Below are 17,552 nucleotides of genomic sequence, written 5' to 3' on the forward strand. Positions count from 1 at the left end.
TATTATGCTGAGTACATCTGTTCTTAAATTCACATCAGCATAACTAATAACCTTATTTAAAAGAAGAGACACTGGTTCTGAAGAAATGTAAATCTGAGCAACTAAGCCACCTGATAACTACTACAGATGCCATAATATATAAATCTAACACTAAGCAGATACACCTAGCTCTCTGGCTATTATGAAAGAGAAGCAATCGATTCCCCTATGTACTATGTTCAATTGTAGGGCCCTTTGCAACTGCACTGTTGAGATACGATTAGCCTCTGAGGAAGAAAAGAGCTGGTACATTTTACTTTGACAAGACTGCAAATTTATTTTCAGAAAAGACGGAGTACCTTATTACTGTAAGCCGCCTTGATACTGGCACCTAAAAAAAAAAAAATCAAAAATGTTTTAAAGAACAAAGTTTTGGTTTAGAGATTACAAATAAAACATATTTATACCATGGGGGAAAAATCACTTATCTGATTAGATTATCCATTTGTGCTTTTTCCCCGCTGTCGTTCATAGAGGGACCTGGAGAAGAAATGAGAAAAACCAAACTGTAGGTCATCAATATCCTGAACTGACTGAAACCTTAAAATACTCTTCAAATTAAGATTACAACTGAATTATTTTTTCCTCATTTTGTAAAAATCCCCATTTATCAAAATGCTGTTAAGAAACCAGAAGAAATCCATAAATGAAAATCAAGTCTTAATGTAAAATACTCAATCCTAATATTGTTTCTCTAACTTTTTAATTCCTTACATTTGGAAACGGAAACCACTTTCCTTTTGCTTTGCTGCACTGTATCATATCCATACTGTATTTGCCATGCGTAGGCTACTGCTTAACTGGTTTTTCCTAAGGACTCTCACCACCTGCCAAAGCAGCCTTCTGAAATGACTGTCAGATTTCTCCGTCAAAGCCTTTTACGTGTTTCCCACTTAATAGTTGTCAAGCTATTTTTTTTTAAAAGGAAACTCCAAAACATGAAATGAGTAAAAGTGCAGCTACTCTTAACCCCAACTAAGCAAAGCTTTTGTTCTATCACTGACCATGTGTGCATCTATTATGGTGTTTACTATAATAAAATAAGTGTATTCCCCATTGCCCCAGATGGGAGTTTTTCAAGAAAAGAAATCATGTCTTTATATCTCCACTGGTTAGCACTCAAGTAGGCATTCAAATGCTAAAGGGTGCACTTTATTTTTTGAGGAATATTTGCCCTGAGCTAACATCTGCTGCCAATCCTCTTTTTGCTGAGGAAAACTGGCCTTGAGTTCACATCCATGCCCATCTTCCTCTACTTTATATGTGGGACCTCTACCACAGCATGGCTTCTCAAGCAGTGCCATGTCCGCACCCGGGATCCGAACCGGCGAACCCCAGGCCACTGAAGCCAAATGTGCAAACTTAACTGCTGCGCCACCGGGCCAGCCCGAAGGGTACACATTTTTTTAACTGAAATAATTTACACTAGCTAACTGCAGGATAAGGTATACTATTTAAAAACATAGTTCACAACTGTATTGATGAGATGAGAGGCTTCTAAATGAAGACAAGCGTGGTTTATGATTTGAACACATCTGGAAAACCCAAGCTCAGAAAATAAACTGTGGGGATCAATTCTTTTATAGGAGCATGGTAATGGGATTTTACTTGTTAAAACAAGTTAGGGATTCCTTTCTGCCACCATTGTAATAACAATTTCAGAATAAGAAAACTAGCATTGTAATTAAAACCAGGATAGTGGTTTATAAGCTCATGTAACTTTCAAACTGGCTTTGTCATTGAATAGTTGTGTCATCTTAGGCAAGTCTATAATAGGAGGATTAGGTTCCATTTAAGATGACATAAAAAACAGGAATACTTAAGTATGAAATTAAATTTGTGCAAGACTTTACATTGAACATTATAAAATGTTGGTGAGAGAAAATGAACTAAATACACAAAAGACTCACTATTGTCAATTTTCCCTAAACTGATTTATAGATTCAGCAGAAACCCAATCAACTCTGTAAAAGGTTCTTTTTTTGGGGGAGGGATGGGAGTGATGGTAAGAAATCAACAAGCTGTTTCTAAAACTTATATGAGAAAAGGAATGAGAATAGCCAAAACAATTTCAAAGAAGAAAAAGTTAGAAGACCCATGCCACTTGATTTCAAGACTTGCTGTAAAGTTAATGTATTCGACATATTAATGGAACAGAATGGAGTCTAAAGGTAAGACTCACCAATAATGGTCAACTGCCTGACAAAAGCAAAAAGGCAAATCAATGGAGGATAGTGCTTTTTTGCAAATGGTGCTAGAACAACTGGACATCCATATGCAAAAAAAACCCAACACCAAAAACCAAATCATACCTTGTTGCCATATATAGAAATTAAAGTGATAAGCCAAAATGTACCTCCAATTCAAACTTCTAGAAGGAAATACGAGATCTGTGTGACTGGTTTTAAAAAAAAGTTCTAAGATACTATACCAAAAGCATGATACATAAATGAAAAAAACCTGACAAACTGAATTCCACCAAAATTAAACGCTTCTGCTCTCCTAATAACACTAAGAGAATGAAAAGAAAAGAAAAACTTTAAGGAAAAATATTTGCAAATGACAGATCTGACAAAGGATATGTATAAAGAACTCTCAAAATTCGACAATAAGAAAACCACTCAACTCTTAAAAATGAGCAAAAGATTTGAACAGACTATTTCACACTACAAAACTCTAATGTTCCTACTTTGACCATCCCGCACCTTCAAGAGGTAACTGTCATATTATGTGTATTCATCCTTTCAGTCCAAAAAGAACTCGAAAAAAGTAAACGCTGGTGTGTTGTGGTTATTATAAAGGTTGTTGAAAAGCAAAGGTCCTCACAGCTTGAGTTTCTATTTGAAGTGTATGATTTGGACTTTGATTTTTACTATGTGGAACCAAAGAGGAATTTTAGGAAAATTCATTTAAATATGGAGTTGAACTACAGTCCATATGGGAATGGGAGTTACTAAAAACTTTTCAGGAAAAGCCAGTAGGCTTCAAGACCAATGTAATATGGGAGAATTATTCTTAAGACAGCACCTAGGAAATAGTGATAATTTAGAGAAAGGGAAATGGTGTATATGAGAATTAGCGGTATAAATATGATAACCTTTCATCTTCAGTAGATTGGAAGTTTTAGTGTCAGCGGCAACGAAGTGACAGCAGGAAAGATTCCATGCAGGGCCGGCCCAGTGGCGCAGCGGTTAAGAGCGCACGTTCTGCTTCAGCGACCCCGGGTTCGCCGGTTTGGATCCCAGGTGCGCACATGGCGCCGCTTGGCACACCATGCTGGGGAAGGCGTCCCACATAAAAGTAGAGGAAGATGGGCATGGATGTTAGCTCAGGGCCAGTCCTCCTCAGCAAAAGGAGGAGGATTGGCAGCGGATATTAGCTCAGGGCTGATCTTCCTCAAAAAAAATTAAAAAAAAAAAAGATTCCATGTAAACATTTGGATGCCTACAATGCATCACACTGCCAGGAAAAATTAAAAAACAAAGTCAGATACAACTTTACCCCGTGGGAAAAACACACACTTGAAAATCACTAGCAAGGTATATTAGAAATATATGGGCATGTATCTTTTTACATATATACAGGATGTATATACTGAACTACAAATTTGTGCTTTGGGAAGGGGGGGAGATCAATTCTGACTGACAAGGAAAGGAATTTGGGACAGTTTCCTAGAGATCTGATGGATGAGCTCTTCAATCAGTGAATTTAGGAGAAAAACTAAGGACATCAGTAATTAGCAGGAAAAAACTTCTGAGATGCCAATAATTGAAACAAAGTTAAAAGACTAATAGAATATGAGAAACAAAGTGTAGATTACAGTGAGAATGCATGTGGTAGATAACTTTTTCCATCTGGTTCAAAGGCCACCAGCAGAAGAATTTTCCATAGATTTGAATTCACCTAGTCTGAAGTAAGACCCAGAAATCTGTACTTTGAACAAGTACCTGACTTAATGCCTATGAACACACTAAAATTTGAAAATCACTGATTTGGAAAGAGGTTATTAAAACAAGAACATGGCAACAGAAACAGTTAAAGGGTTTCAAGAGATGAGATTTGTTATAAAGCAAAATGGAGAATGAAGTTGTAGGGCATGATGGATAGTTAGAAACACTTCTTATTTCCCATTGGATTTTTTTTTTCTTTTGGTGAGGAAGACTGGCCCTAAGCGAACATCTGTTGCCAATCTTCCTCTTTTTTTTTTTGCTTGTGGAAGATTGTTACTGAGCTAACATTTGTGCCCATCTTCCTCTATTTTATATGTGGGATGCTGCCACAGCATGGCTTGATGAGCAGTGCATAGGTTCATGCCCAGGATCCAAACAGGTTCAAACCCAGGCCACTGAAGCGGAGTGCATGACCTTACCAACACGCCACTGGGCTGGCCCCTCACTGGATTTTTAAAGATATACATGTCTCAGAAATAGGAGCACATACCTAGATGATAAAAAGAGGGAAGTATCTGGGAGAAACTTTACAGTAGGTGGTTTCATATATCTTATGATTCAGGATCAGTTCTCTAAATATTTCCAACATGAGGGTGGATAAAGAGCCAAGGAGCTGATGAAGAAATTGCGTAAGTTCTGAATGATTAAAAAGCATCTTTCTTAATTTACTGACAGATCAACAAAGAGAAAAATAGCTCTGACTTTAAGGCATGCCAGATCAGTTTGGTCAAAGAAAATTTTATAGAAGGGCTTGGTTCCACCACTGGAAAAGAACCTTAACACAAGATTCCCTTCGCCAGCATATGAGGGGATTCAGGTTTACACTGAAAGTATGTTCTACTGACACTCTAAACACCTGATTAGAAGTTTATTTCACAGGATAAAAAAAGTGACAGATAACGCATTTATAGGCAAATGTTTTATTTACTCACTATTTTAGTTGCAAAAGATTCTTAAAATCATTTTACAGCAACTTTTACCCCCAACGATACTCAATATTCACAATGTAGCCCATTTCTATTCTAACCACCATTTGACCTTTCACCTGTCCCTACTGAAAATTGAGTAAACGTGGCTGAGGGCAGTTCTTACGTATTTCTAGAGGAAAAGTCTACTAGAAATGAACAGAGATCCTTCCTTCACGGGCAATATAATGATTCATTCACAAAGAAACACGTTTGACATGAAAAGACTAAAGGCAAGCCACAATGTTGGCAAGTCATACACTAATTATTTCTGACAACGAAGTTTCCCTTCCTTCCTGGCAACCCTCTCTTTCATGATACGAAGCCAAATGAAGCTTTCTGACAAATGACTTGATGTGTAGACATGACGTGCCATTTTGCCCCCGATCTAGATATCTGGACAGCTTCCAAACTGAATTTCAGCTTTAAACATGAAACTCGGCTCGTCTACTCTAAATCCATTCTTTTCCCTAAATGGAAATCTGACAAAACAGGAAGTACTTGGCAGCATAGAGAAGCAAGTTTTGTGGCTTAAGTATTTACTGGTAACAGACTAGTTCTTCATGACTGTGTAATAAAATGCAGAACTTCAAATTTCAGAGGAAAATAGCAAAAGTTTGCCTTGGTTACCAAGGTTCCCTCGGCAATTTAAAGGCCTTAAAGACAGTATCACATGACACATAGAGGAATAAGGAACCGGAAGATGGCTTTTCTTTTTGTTATGTTCCTTCATATAAAAACCCCTTCCCTGTTCTAAAACCTAAGTCACCAAAATCATACAAACTTTAGAAGTAGTTTTATGACTGCACAGAAAGACTAAGACACAAAGATTGAAAAAAAAAAAAAACAAAAAGGTTTCTGGTTTAGTTTGAGGGAACCTACTTGGGGAAAAATTTTTTGTTTATGCTTGCCACAAGATTTGAGGTAACCCTAAATACAAATAAACATAAACCCCTAAGTAGCCCATTAGGATTAGCAGACTGCATAACACATCACCAAATATAAGATAAGCCAACAAAAGGAAAAAAGAAAATAAATCCCTCCCCCATGACTTCTTCCTTCCAGTTGCCTCTCCCTCTTCCAATTCCATGGCTGTTGAAACAACTAGAAGCATTTTCAGGTAACAATTAAGTTGTATCTTAACTTTTACACTATCACACTTAAGGGTATAGCAGTATATCAAGGTGGCTAGTAAATGTTAAACTACCAAACAAATACAAGCATTATTATCTAATCCATCCCCACCCCCAAAAGCAGGCTGAGATCCACAGTAACTCATGAAATCAATTTAGTGGGTCACAAATTTTTTTTTTTAACGAAGTACAAGAGAAATACTAGAGTACACTGTACTTTCATTTGTAGTCTATGTGGGCAGTAGACACATACACAAAATAAAAACTTCACTATAATGAAATTAATCAGTGATCTTGCTTAGCTACTATTTCAAGTATCTGTTTTACCAGCCAATGAAAGCAAATAGAATGCTAGTTAAATAAAACAATGAGGTAGGGAGGACATTAAAGTTTCTGTCAGAATTTGATCCTACGCGACAGGAATAGCAGCAAGTTAATAAATACCAGTCAACCTTTCAGGGATATACTGATATTAGAAGTACGCCTAGGAATTCTTATTTGAAAAATATGGTGCTGGAGAGGAACCGTTGAGTATTAAGAGCTGTAAATACCTAGCCCCATGCCCCTTATACTCTAAAGCAAAGTCATGCAGAGTAATGTATCCCAGGTCACAGCCAGCGAGGACAGGCTTACGATTAGAACACAGAACATCTGTTTTTCAAATCCACTGTTTTTATATTACAATACTTATTCAATCCAACTTCTCAGTGAACTAAAAATTCTGAGAATTTTTGGGATAAGAGTATATATAATTGCTGCCTTAGGTCTATAAATGCCTACTAGGAGCCTCATATTTTAACTTATCTCCCCATTTGCCACCATTTCCATTTCTTGTAAATCTAGAGGCCAAAATCCTATTAAGATTACAGTAAAAAAGGATCAAATAAGTGTCCTCATGAAATATCTCACTCTGTTCCTATTCTCAGACTACGCCTACTTTCAAGCCTAGAGGCATTATGGTATTGTAGTAAGAAAAATGTACGTGTAGAGTGAGATTATGGGTTCAGTAACTGATCGAGCCACGTGGCTTGGACATTCTGACGTTGGCAGCAGATGTACCCTTAGTCCCAGCCAAACTTCTCACATATTTGGACCACTGGTAATAAGGAAGATTGGTGGGTGGGCAGATCTGTGAAAAATCAGTTCATGTCAGAGACATACCATCTTTTAAAATACAGGAAAAAATTCTAATAAAAATTCTTGACCTGTGGATAGTCCCTAGGGTGCTCTACCCCCTATATGTTCTTGAATGTGACCCAATTCCTAAAACCTCAAGTGATCTCATTTTAAGTAACCGATCATGCAAGATGTTCCTCGTGTACAAACACTGACAAAGCACATTTTTACTGGCATGCATTTGTCCATTAAATGTCACCTTTTATCTTGCTACACCTTTTATAAACTTTTACTCCACAAATGAGTGCCTACTAAGTGCCAAGACCCATGAGAGGTTCTAAATCTACGAAGGTGAATAAAGTACAGTTCTCTGCCTGTAAGGATGTTATATCTTAGTAAAGAACGTATAAGTGGATAAAAACCTGAAATGAAATATGGAAAGTGGCAGGAATCATGTAAGAGGAAATACATGAAATTCATATAGACAGATTACCTATAGTCACAGAGGTATCCAGAAAGATTCACTTAAACAGTAGCTTTTAAATACGTGGTGATAGGGCAACTTTCTAGATGGTGGGAAAACTATGAATAAAAACAACTGGGGGACAGCACTCACAACTAGAATATACAACTATGTACTGGGGCCTTTGGGAATAAAAAAAGAAGATTGGCAACATTTGTTAGCTCAGGTGCCAATCTTTTAAAAAAAACAAAACAAAAAAACCCCCAAAGAACTGGGGGGCCGGCCCACTGGCACAGCAGTTAAGTTCGCACATTCTGCTTCTCGGCGGCCTGGGGTCTGCCGGTTCGGATCCCAGGTGCGGACATGGCGGTGCTTGACAAAAGCCATGCTGTGGTAGGCGTCCCACATATAAAGTAGAGGAAGACGGACATGGATGTTAGCTCAGGGCCAGTCTTCCTCAGCAAAAAGAGGAGGTTGGCAGTAGTTAGCTCAGGGCTAATCTTCCTCAAAAAAACAAAAACAAAACCGAAACCACAAAGAACTGGGAAAACAGAGCTTGTATGGGGAGCCACAATAGTTCAGTGTGACTGCTGCATATAATATGTGAGGGGAAGAAGTAGGAAACAAGTCTGGAGAGAGGCTGACATGACCTTCAGGAAGGTCTTCAATGGGAGGCAGAGAGTCTAGATGCTTTATTTCTGTATATAAATACAACAATCTTTTAAAACTCTTTTGGAATGACAGATACTATGTAACAGCACTATATACACTAACAACAACACTCCAAATCTGAGTGCTTCCTAAATATTTGGCATTATTCTAAGCACTTTACATGTATTAACTCATTTAATACTAATCCCAACCTCGTCAGGTCAGTTTTATTAGCATCAACCCCATCTTACAGAAGAGACAGAGAAGTTAAGAAATTTGCCCTACATAACCCCTCCCCACAAAAAGCCTTGCCACATCTACACATTCTAAAGCTAGAAATACTTTCTTTGCTATCCCTGAATGATTTTTAAAGCTATCATTCTAAATGGGGGCATGGGGAAGAGCCAAATCCTATAAGTAACTTGAATGACTTAATCTTCGAAAAATAAAACGTACCAAAGGCAAAGGATTAATAAAAGAGAAGCAATTAAAAAATACAGAAAACCACATATTCATTAAAAACTAAGAATGCTAGGGCTGGCCCCACGGCCAAGTGGTTAAATTTGCATGCTCTGCTTCGGCAGCATGCGCTTTGTGGGTTCAGATCCTGGGCACCGACCTAGGCACTGCTCATAGGGCCATGCTGTGGCGGTATCCCACATACAGGAAGTAGAATGACCTACAACTAGGATATACAACCATGTACTGGGGCTGTGGGGAGAGAACAAAAAACAAATTAAAAAAAAATGAGGAAGAATGGCAAGAGATGTTAGTTAGCTCAGGGCTCATACAAAGCAAACAAAACTAAGAATGCTGAAAACTACTTCACAAATGTACTGTTTCTGAATGTATTAATTACCTTTTCATCAATCTGTAAATAGATTATATCTTTGTAACTCAAAGCTAGCATATGATGGGAAAATTTCTTTTTTTCTCAGCAACATAATTGTTGAGCTAACACTGGTGCCAGTCTTCCCCTATTTTACATGTGGGTTGCCGTCACAGCATGGCTGACAAGTGGTGTAGGTCTGCGCCCAAGATCCAGACCCATGAAGCTGGGCCGCCCAAATGGAGCGTGCTAGGCCACAGGGCTGGTCCTGGGAAAACTTGTTAATACCTAAATATTTAAATGAGATCAGTCTTGATATATGCAAGAAAGTACCTCAAATTTCATAAGCTCATATACTATCCCAAAAGGGTTAGGTTTTATAGAGCCAGGTTAAAAAACCAAATTAAAAAAAAATTAATATTATCATTGGTACCTAATTGATCATTTAAAAGACCTGTTGTTTCTAAAACAAAATCATAACTTTTTCCTTGCTGAACAGCAGAAAAGAAAACATTTTTCAAAGCTTTAGGAAACAGGAGGATGGGGGAGGCCCGGAAGGTTAACTGGTTAAACTAAGCTCCTCTTGAAGACTCAGAAGCTAGCCTGGTCTACGTTTCGATATTTCTAATTGCTACAGTCCTTCCATATACCGAACACTTAAATTGCATCTGATGAAATAAAAGTGGTCCCCCAAAACACAACAATTAAGACTTTTACTTAGATTTCAGATATTTAAAGAATCTTGGCTAAACATTCATGTTCTGCAAACATACATGTTACCTCTCTATTTTGTTAATATCAAACTAAAACAGAACACAAAATTTAGTCTTCTGAGGAAGAAGAAAGATATTTCACATCATATATTTGAAAAGTTTAAGAGCACACATATATTTTCTAAGATGCTCTCTTAAAACTACAGTATTCTTTTCAATAAGGAAAAACTAACCTCTCCTTAATTTAGTTCAAGAATCATCTGGTTTCCCTCCACTTATTTCACTTATTAATCCACTTGAACTTTTCTTTTCAATTCAACCCATACTGTACAAATCAGAAACAAGACAGACCTGATAAAAGCATCAAAGTCTAATGGAAGAATGGAATTAAAAGTCAAAATACAGGGGCCGGCCCAGTGGCGCAGTGGTTAAGTGCACACATTCTGTTTTGGCAGCCTGAGGTTTGCCAGTTCGGATCCCGGGTGTGGACACAGCACTGCTTGGCGAGCCATGCTGTGGTAGGCGTCCCACATATAAAGTAAAGGAAGATGGGCAGGGATGTTAGCTCAGGGCCAGTCTTCCTCAGCAAAAAGAGGAAGATTGGCAGCAGTTAGCTCACGGCTAATCTTCCTCAAGGAAAAAAAAAAAAGTCAAAATACAGAAAATAATCTAACGTCCAGCATACGCCTTGTCCCAACTAGGGACCTCACAGGCACTTTGACAAAAGAACAGATGCTTACCGGACATTTCAAGTTCTAACTAGCATGTTTAAAGCCGGTATCATCTTCCTTACCAACCAGTGGCATCTCCTGACCTTCTGAATCAGTTAATGGTGCAATCTATTCTCCAGTCTATAAAATTGGAGCATTGTGTTCTTTCTTCTTTATAATCAGAGATAAAATACTGTCAACTCTGTTTTTTCTTCCCTCACAATCCCTTGCTCACTTCTTCCTCTCTCTCTCCAGGTCCTACTCTAATTTCACCTCATGCTGACACCTCTGCAACAGTATCTTAATTGTCTCCCTACCTTCAATTTCTGTGTCATTTCTTCAGTCATGCTGGACACTGGAGAGAGAAATCATTTCCTCTCCAAATAATTTTCCAATAATACATTTTGTGTACATCATACCCTCTGTGTCTATTCAAAAGCCTCAACAAGAAATAAAAAGAGAAATCCATATGGAAAAATAGCCACAGGTAATACTACTAAATATATACTAAACTCAAAGAATTAAGACATAAAATATCAAGACTCAATACATATGGATAGAAGTCTTGAATAGACAACTTGTCTATTACAAAGAATCAGTAAGCGAAATTAAAGAAGGTCCCACCTCACTGGTTAACAAAAATACTACAAAGAAAAACAGAGCTCAACATATTTTGCACTTATTAACTTAGCAAAAATGACAATTATAGATTATCCAATGCTGATAGCTAAATTCACAGGGAAGATGACAGTGTAAATTCTAACTCTTTTGGAAAACATGGCAATGTTTTAAGAGTCATAAAAATGTTCATTTGTTGTTGTTCATGCCATCAGGTCAACTCCACCTCCTAGTGAATTGTGTGTAGAGTGCACAGCAGAGCGGAACCCTGCCAGGTCTTTCTGTGTCATCCTCCAACCTTCTGATGCTACATCAGACAATGCTCTGCTACTATTCATAGGGTTTTCATGGGCAATTTTTCAGAAGTGAGTGGCCAGGTCCTTCTTCCTAGTCTGAAAGCTCCACTGAAACCTCTCCACCATGGGTGACCCTGCTGGTATTTGAAATACTGGTGGCATAGCTGTCAGCATCACAGCAACATGCAGCTGCCACAGTACGACAACCAGCAGATTGGTGGTGTGGTTCTCTGACCTGGGAACAAAGCCTGGCTGTGGCAGTGAGAGTGCCAAACCTTAACCACCAGGCCATGAGGGCTGGCTAAAAAATTTTCATACCACGGCCTTTAAAATCAATCCTAAAAGCACAGTCCAAAAGACAGAAAATACTGTATGCACATAGATGATAACTGCAGCACAATGCTGAAGAATTAGAAATTTAAATGGTCAAGCAATAGAAAAATGAAGTTAAAGATAAAACAGTTTGATGGCATATTTTCAGATGTTAAAATTATTATGAAGACTGTGCAGTCACATTGAATGATTATTACCATGTTAAAGGAACAAAAATAAATTACTCTAAAACTAAAGAAAGAATATGCATACAGACCAGGAAGAAGGAAAATTTAAAAATTTAAATTTGGGACTAAAGGTGATTTTTTTATTTTTAGTTCCACTCTGATTTGTAAAATTCGAAAACAGGACAAAAATAATCTTCATTTTCTGCTCACATCGCAGCTTTCAGGGCCCTCTAGACCTTCCCAAACCTATCTAGAGAGCAAGCACCCCATATAATTCAGATGTGCGGCTCATTCTAGAAATGTTGACATGTTGGCCTCACACAATTTTCCCAATGTAACTTTTACTCAGTTATCCCCTCCAAACTGGTTTACTCACCGTCCCAAACATAGCTTTCCTTATATAACTGAAATTTTGCTCACAACCTTCCATCTACTTAGAATGTCTTCCTTTCTTCTAATTTTACATATTCCATCTCACTAACCCTGAAAAGCCTTCAATGATCGCTAAATTTCTTTCTGTTCTGCATCATAAAACAATTTGTCTTTTTAAAAACAATTAGGTCTAATTGTATACTGAACTTTGACAAATTTATTACTCTCACGAGCCATGATTTAAATCTTTAAAAAGTTATATAAATCTATTGAATCTTTCAAAATAACTATTACATTAACTTTCCACATGTTTAATTATGTTCTTCCTTTCATTGACAGTAGGCTCCTTGAGCACAGAGCCTTGCCATGTAAGAATGGCACTAGGTAACCTAGATCAGCTTGAACCCAAATCCTAAAATACACTGTCATTCTTGTTTGAATTGTATATGAAAGAAAACCGACATCTATAAATTACACGTGGCCAAAAAAGCAGCACTGACATCTAACAGGACAAAAGATCATACAGAGATTGCAAAGGTTGCTCTGGTCACAAATAAGCAACTTATGTAAGTTCCCCCCCAAAATAATGAAATCATTAGGAAAGCAGCCACATTCAACCTAGCAATCTGTTCCACTTCTCAACACATAGACATTTACAGAAACAGCTACACAGTGAAACAAAGTCTATCGTTTTTCAAAATAGATATACATTACAGTAACATGGCCAATCTTGACTACCAAAGAATAGTTAAGTAAAATTACATACCAGAAAAAGAATTCTCAACAGATAGCAGATCCAGGTCTTTTAAAACTAGAACACCTTCCTTCATCGTTCCACAAAATGAAGCTTACTCTAGAAGATAAAGACTTCTTTTAGTTTTGAGTATGCTACAGCCCACATGCTCAGAACACAGACTGTTTCATAATTTTTAAAAAACTGCTTCACTTCTAAACACTTTTACTGAGGAGATCTATGTCACACTTCTAAACACTTTTACTGATAAGATCTCTCTATGTCAAGGACTTTACCATGGGTAAAAACAAATCACAAAAATGTTCAGTATTCCATGATTAAAAATTCAGAAATGGGAACCACATGAATGGGTAAACAAATTCATAGGGATGTTCAAATTTTGAGATTTCTAAAATACCACATCAGGAGGCTAATTATAAAGCTTCATTTGAACGCTTGGCCAAATAAACAAAACATTCTGCTTTCAAAACAGCCTTTTATCATACAAACATTAAAATTTTGACAATTTTGATTTTGCAGGAAACATTATTCTATTAGTTTGGGCTCATTGAAATAGGTTACAAAAAACAATTCTATCATTTTCTTCCATTTATCTCTCAGAGATGGTCTAGTGACTGTTCAGTTAATATTCATCTATTGTTGCCGTCCATTAAGATATCATCAACTCCTTAAAAGAACTGAGAATAAAGACTCTTGCATAACTAATCTTAATGGGTTCTCTAAATCTACATTAGCAATTACAAATCAATTCAGTATTAAATCAGGTATTTGGAACACTAAAAAAATTTTGAAGGTTAAGAGCATCTGTGGAACATCGTAAATTCTATGAAGAGAATTACCGTTACAGAAAATGTAAGTTAGCTTATTTTGTATACAAAAGTGCATAAAGATCCATAAAAAACATCGAGAGAGAACCTATCATGTATCAGGCAGACACACACAGTGACTAAAACCTCAACTGCTGCCAGTGGGAGTAGTCTCAAACTGGGGAAGAGCCAAAAAACTGCAGAGTAAAGGGGATGAGAGAGGCATGGAGAGGGTCCTGTGATGGTACAAAAGCATGAGAGAATGCACTTAAGGATGGAAAACTTTAAGGAAAGTTACAGGGAAAACATACAACGGTTAAACTCAACTAATTCTACCATAAAAACAATTTGTTTTTAGTTTCCTCTAAATGTCACTTCTGTGTGGCAAAATGTTTTACTACACAAATGCCTAACTATTCTAAGGTGAAAAATTAGTTTTAAAAGATCACTCCAAAGGTCCTAGAAAAATTCTCCAATTTATTTTACTATATGTGTAACTTAAAGGCTGTGATAATTCTACTTGAATAAACAGAAACCCAGGAGAGAGAGTTAGTTCAAAAATAGAGCTCAAGACAAACAGAAAATTAGGGGGGGAAAGTAATAAGAACAACAAAAAATGTAAGTGCAGTACTAGCAAAAGCTTTCTGATGGAAAACTGTGCAAAGATCAAAAGCTTAAATGTACAATCTCTTTGGCCTTGTATTTCCACTGCTGAGAATTTATACTAAAGAAAGAACCAGGGGTGGGAAGGAAGATCTAGATGCCTCGAAATTTTAGCCATACACGTCAATTCTTAGGCAAAATCTTTGGTAAAAAGGGCACAAGGATATTCAGACACGTTGTTGTTATAAATAAATTAAGAGATCAGGTTATATAAATTACGGTACACTTATCCTATAGAACACTACGCACTCAGGAAAAATGCTTTAAGGACAAGATATTTTCCATAAAGAAAAAAACATGAGTAATAAAATGAGCACGACTAGAATGGCCTTCATTTTGTACAACAAAAGCAACAAAAAGAGAAACTCCTCTGTGTAAATATAAGTACAGTACAAAATGTGATTACCTTTTGGTATAGGAAACATAAGAGATTTTTATTTTCTCCTCGTGGGTTTTTAGTAATTTCCAAATGCCCACTGACATGCATTATTTGGATCAGATAACACCAGGTCTAACTTGGGTAGTGGAATTATAGGTGATTACCCCACAGGAAGTTCAGCAGTATTATATTGTTTTATAATTTCCTTAAGAAAAACAAAATCGCTTCACTTCTAAACTCTTATTGAAATATCTTTTCTATACGCTAACTTTTCAAATAGAGAGGGAAAAAAGCATGAAAATATTCATTTTATTCCGTGATAAAAATACTATCTACTTAAAAATTCAGAAATGGGAACCTCATGAATGGGTAAACAAATTCTTAACTATGTCCTAATTTTGAGATTTCATTCTAAAATATCGCATCAGGAAACGAATTATACCTACTCAAGCGAACATTTGACCAAATAAAACATCCTTCAACTACCATTCTTCCATTTTGCTATTTACGGCTCTACTTTACTGGTCCACAAAAAGCTTTCCCAAGCAGTTTTCCCCAATTCTAAAAATTATTACAGATATTAGAACTCACCTCAGTAATACTTTCGGATATTTGTCATTGAGAGTCCTGTTTTCTTCAGATCAACTGCCAAAAACAAAAAAAACCCCAATAAATTATTAAATCACTCAACCATTTTCCAGCCTGGAGCCCCACCAGGAGAACAACAGGGTTCGAGACAGAGGTAGGAGGATAATTCAAGGCAGCTATCCAAATGAGTGTGAGTAGGACACTCAATGGAAATACCAACATACCTTTCACTTTCTCAAGTAATTTCGATAAAAATCACTGTTAGGAATGAAAAGTTCACTCGGCTTTAATTAAGACGTTCTTACTGAATAAATTTAGTCAACGTGGATTATCGACAATGTTTAACATTTTATTTCATTCTTTAAAACAACTTGCCAATTAATACCGCATTTCCACCATTTCAAATGTGTTTTTGCTTTATTTAGCAGAAGGCAAGATTTTGCTAACAAGACACAATCCACGGCTGCCCTGAACACAGTGCCCCGGCGGCTCTAGCCCTTCGAGGGCAGCACCGACCCCCCGCGCCGTCTCCACCGCCTGAGCTCGCCGCGCGAGGAGCACGCGCAAACAGCGCTCCGCACGGGAGGCAGGAGCCGGCTGCCTCCCCACCGGCCTCCGCGCGCGTGGAGGGGACGCCGCCAGGCCGGAGACTGCGACAGGCTGCGAAAGCCACTTCCCAAGGGAGGAGGGGCCGCTCGGAGAGGAGCGGAACCCAGACATCTCTCACTCCCTCCAGGGAGCCCGAAGCACGGGCCCGGAGAGAGCCGCGCGCGTCCCCTCCGCCTCCTTCCCCGTCGGGGCGGGAGAGGAGGCCTCGCCCCCTTCGGCCCGCGGCCCGCCCCCACCCCCGCCCGGCCACCCGAAGAACTCCCTGGGCCATGGCCGCCGCGCGGCCCCTCCACTTCCGGTGCCGGCGCCGCCAGAGCTGCGCCATCCCCCCGTCCCTCGGACAACCAGAGCTTCCAACTGACCTTTGGACAGGTCCGCGACTCCTCTGACCTTCACCAGGTGCTGTCCTGGAGGGAACGGTGAACGGGTGCCGCACTGAGACGAATCTACGGGGTAACGACTCCGCTCTTGTCTTGCCAGAAACATAAAATGCGCTAGCGCTGCGGCCACTGCTGCCCAGACAAAATGGCGCCGAGAAGCCGGCTTAGCGCAGGCGCCTTGGAAAGACCCTGCCCCGCCCCCGTGCAAGTTCTGGCCGCAGCTCCGGGTTCGGTTTCCATGGGACGCTCCACCGCCAATCCTCGTGCCGAACTGCTCTTCCTGACCCCTCAGTGTACCAATCAGTGCTCAGTCAAGCACATCCGGAGTCGTGTCTACCAATCATCTCTCGGTACTTGCTTACTCAATACCTGAGTCTCCAGTAACGTTAGCCTTCGAACACAGCCAATCACAAGTGGAAGATGTCCTACCTGCTGTTTTTCGCACCAATCCGGGAAGTTTCAGAGCTACATCCAATGAGGACGGCTGGCAGCGAGCTCCAATCCGAAGCTCTTCGGCGTCATGAGCAGCCAATGGGAGTTCGTGTAGAAGCGAGTCTGCTCAACAGCTTGTTATTTGGTGGATTGTGGCAGTAAATCGGGCGAGTGGGGAACCGGGCGCAGGAACTGCCGCCGCGGCCGGGAGTGGTGCTGCCGGGACGGGGGCCCACGGGTGTCAGTGGGGCGGAGAACTCGGCGGCTGACAGCGCGCACTTCACCCGCAGTTGGTAGGTGGAGAGAAGGGAGCGGGGGATACTGAATGGACGAGGCGGTAGTAGCAGCTGGTGCTGCTGCCCGGGGTCCCGGTGCAGTTGGGAGCTTTGGAGGCGGGGAGGGAGGTGCGAGGCAAGCGGTGCGGCGAGCGCAGGGGAAGGGGCGAGTCGTGGAGCAGCGGCAGCAACTGCAGGAGCCGCCGCCGCAGCCGCAGCCGCCGCCTCGGCCGCTTGCTTCCCCGGCTCCCCGGGAAAATGGCTGTGGGGCTGGCCGCGCCGCTAAGTTTGCTTCCGCGCGGGGAGGAGCG

At 39.5% G+C, this 17,552-nt stretch overlaps 1 protein-coding gene across 6 annotated transcripts in view; it reads left to right on the forward strand.

Annotated features, from left to right (window-relative positions):
• Positions 1 to 16,906: 16,906 nt before the first annotated feature.
• The window catches only part of ARID4A (AT-rich interaction domain 4A), a 68,243-nt gene continuing 67,597 nt past the window's right edge, over positions 16,907 to 17,552 (forward strand). For all 6 annotated transcript variants that reach the window (XR_011533038.1, XM_070594267.1, XM_070594269.1 and 3 more), the window contains exon 1: positions 16,907 to 17,259. The gene's annotated coding sequence lies outside the window, so the exon portion shown is untranslated. The remainder of the gene's footprint in view (positions 17,260 to 17,552) is intronic.

The sequence above is a fragment of the Equus przewalskii genome, chromosome 25, assembly GCF_037783145.1.
Source record: "Equus przewalskii isolate Varuska chromosome 25, EquPr2, whole genome shotgun sequence".
Lineage (NCBI taxonomy): Eukaryota > Metazoa > Chordata > Mammalia > Perissodactyla > Equidae > Equus > Equus przewalskii.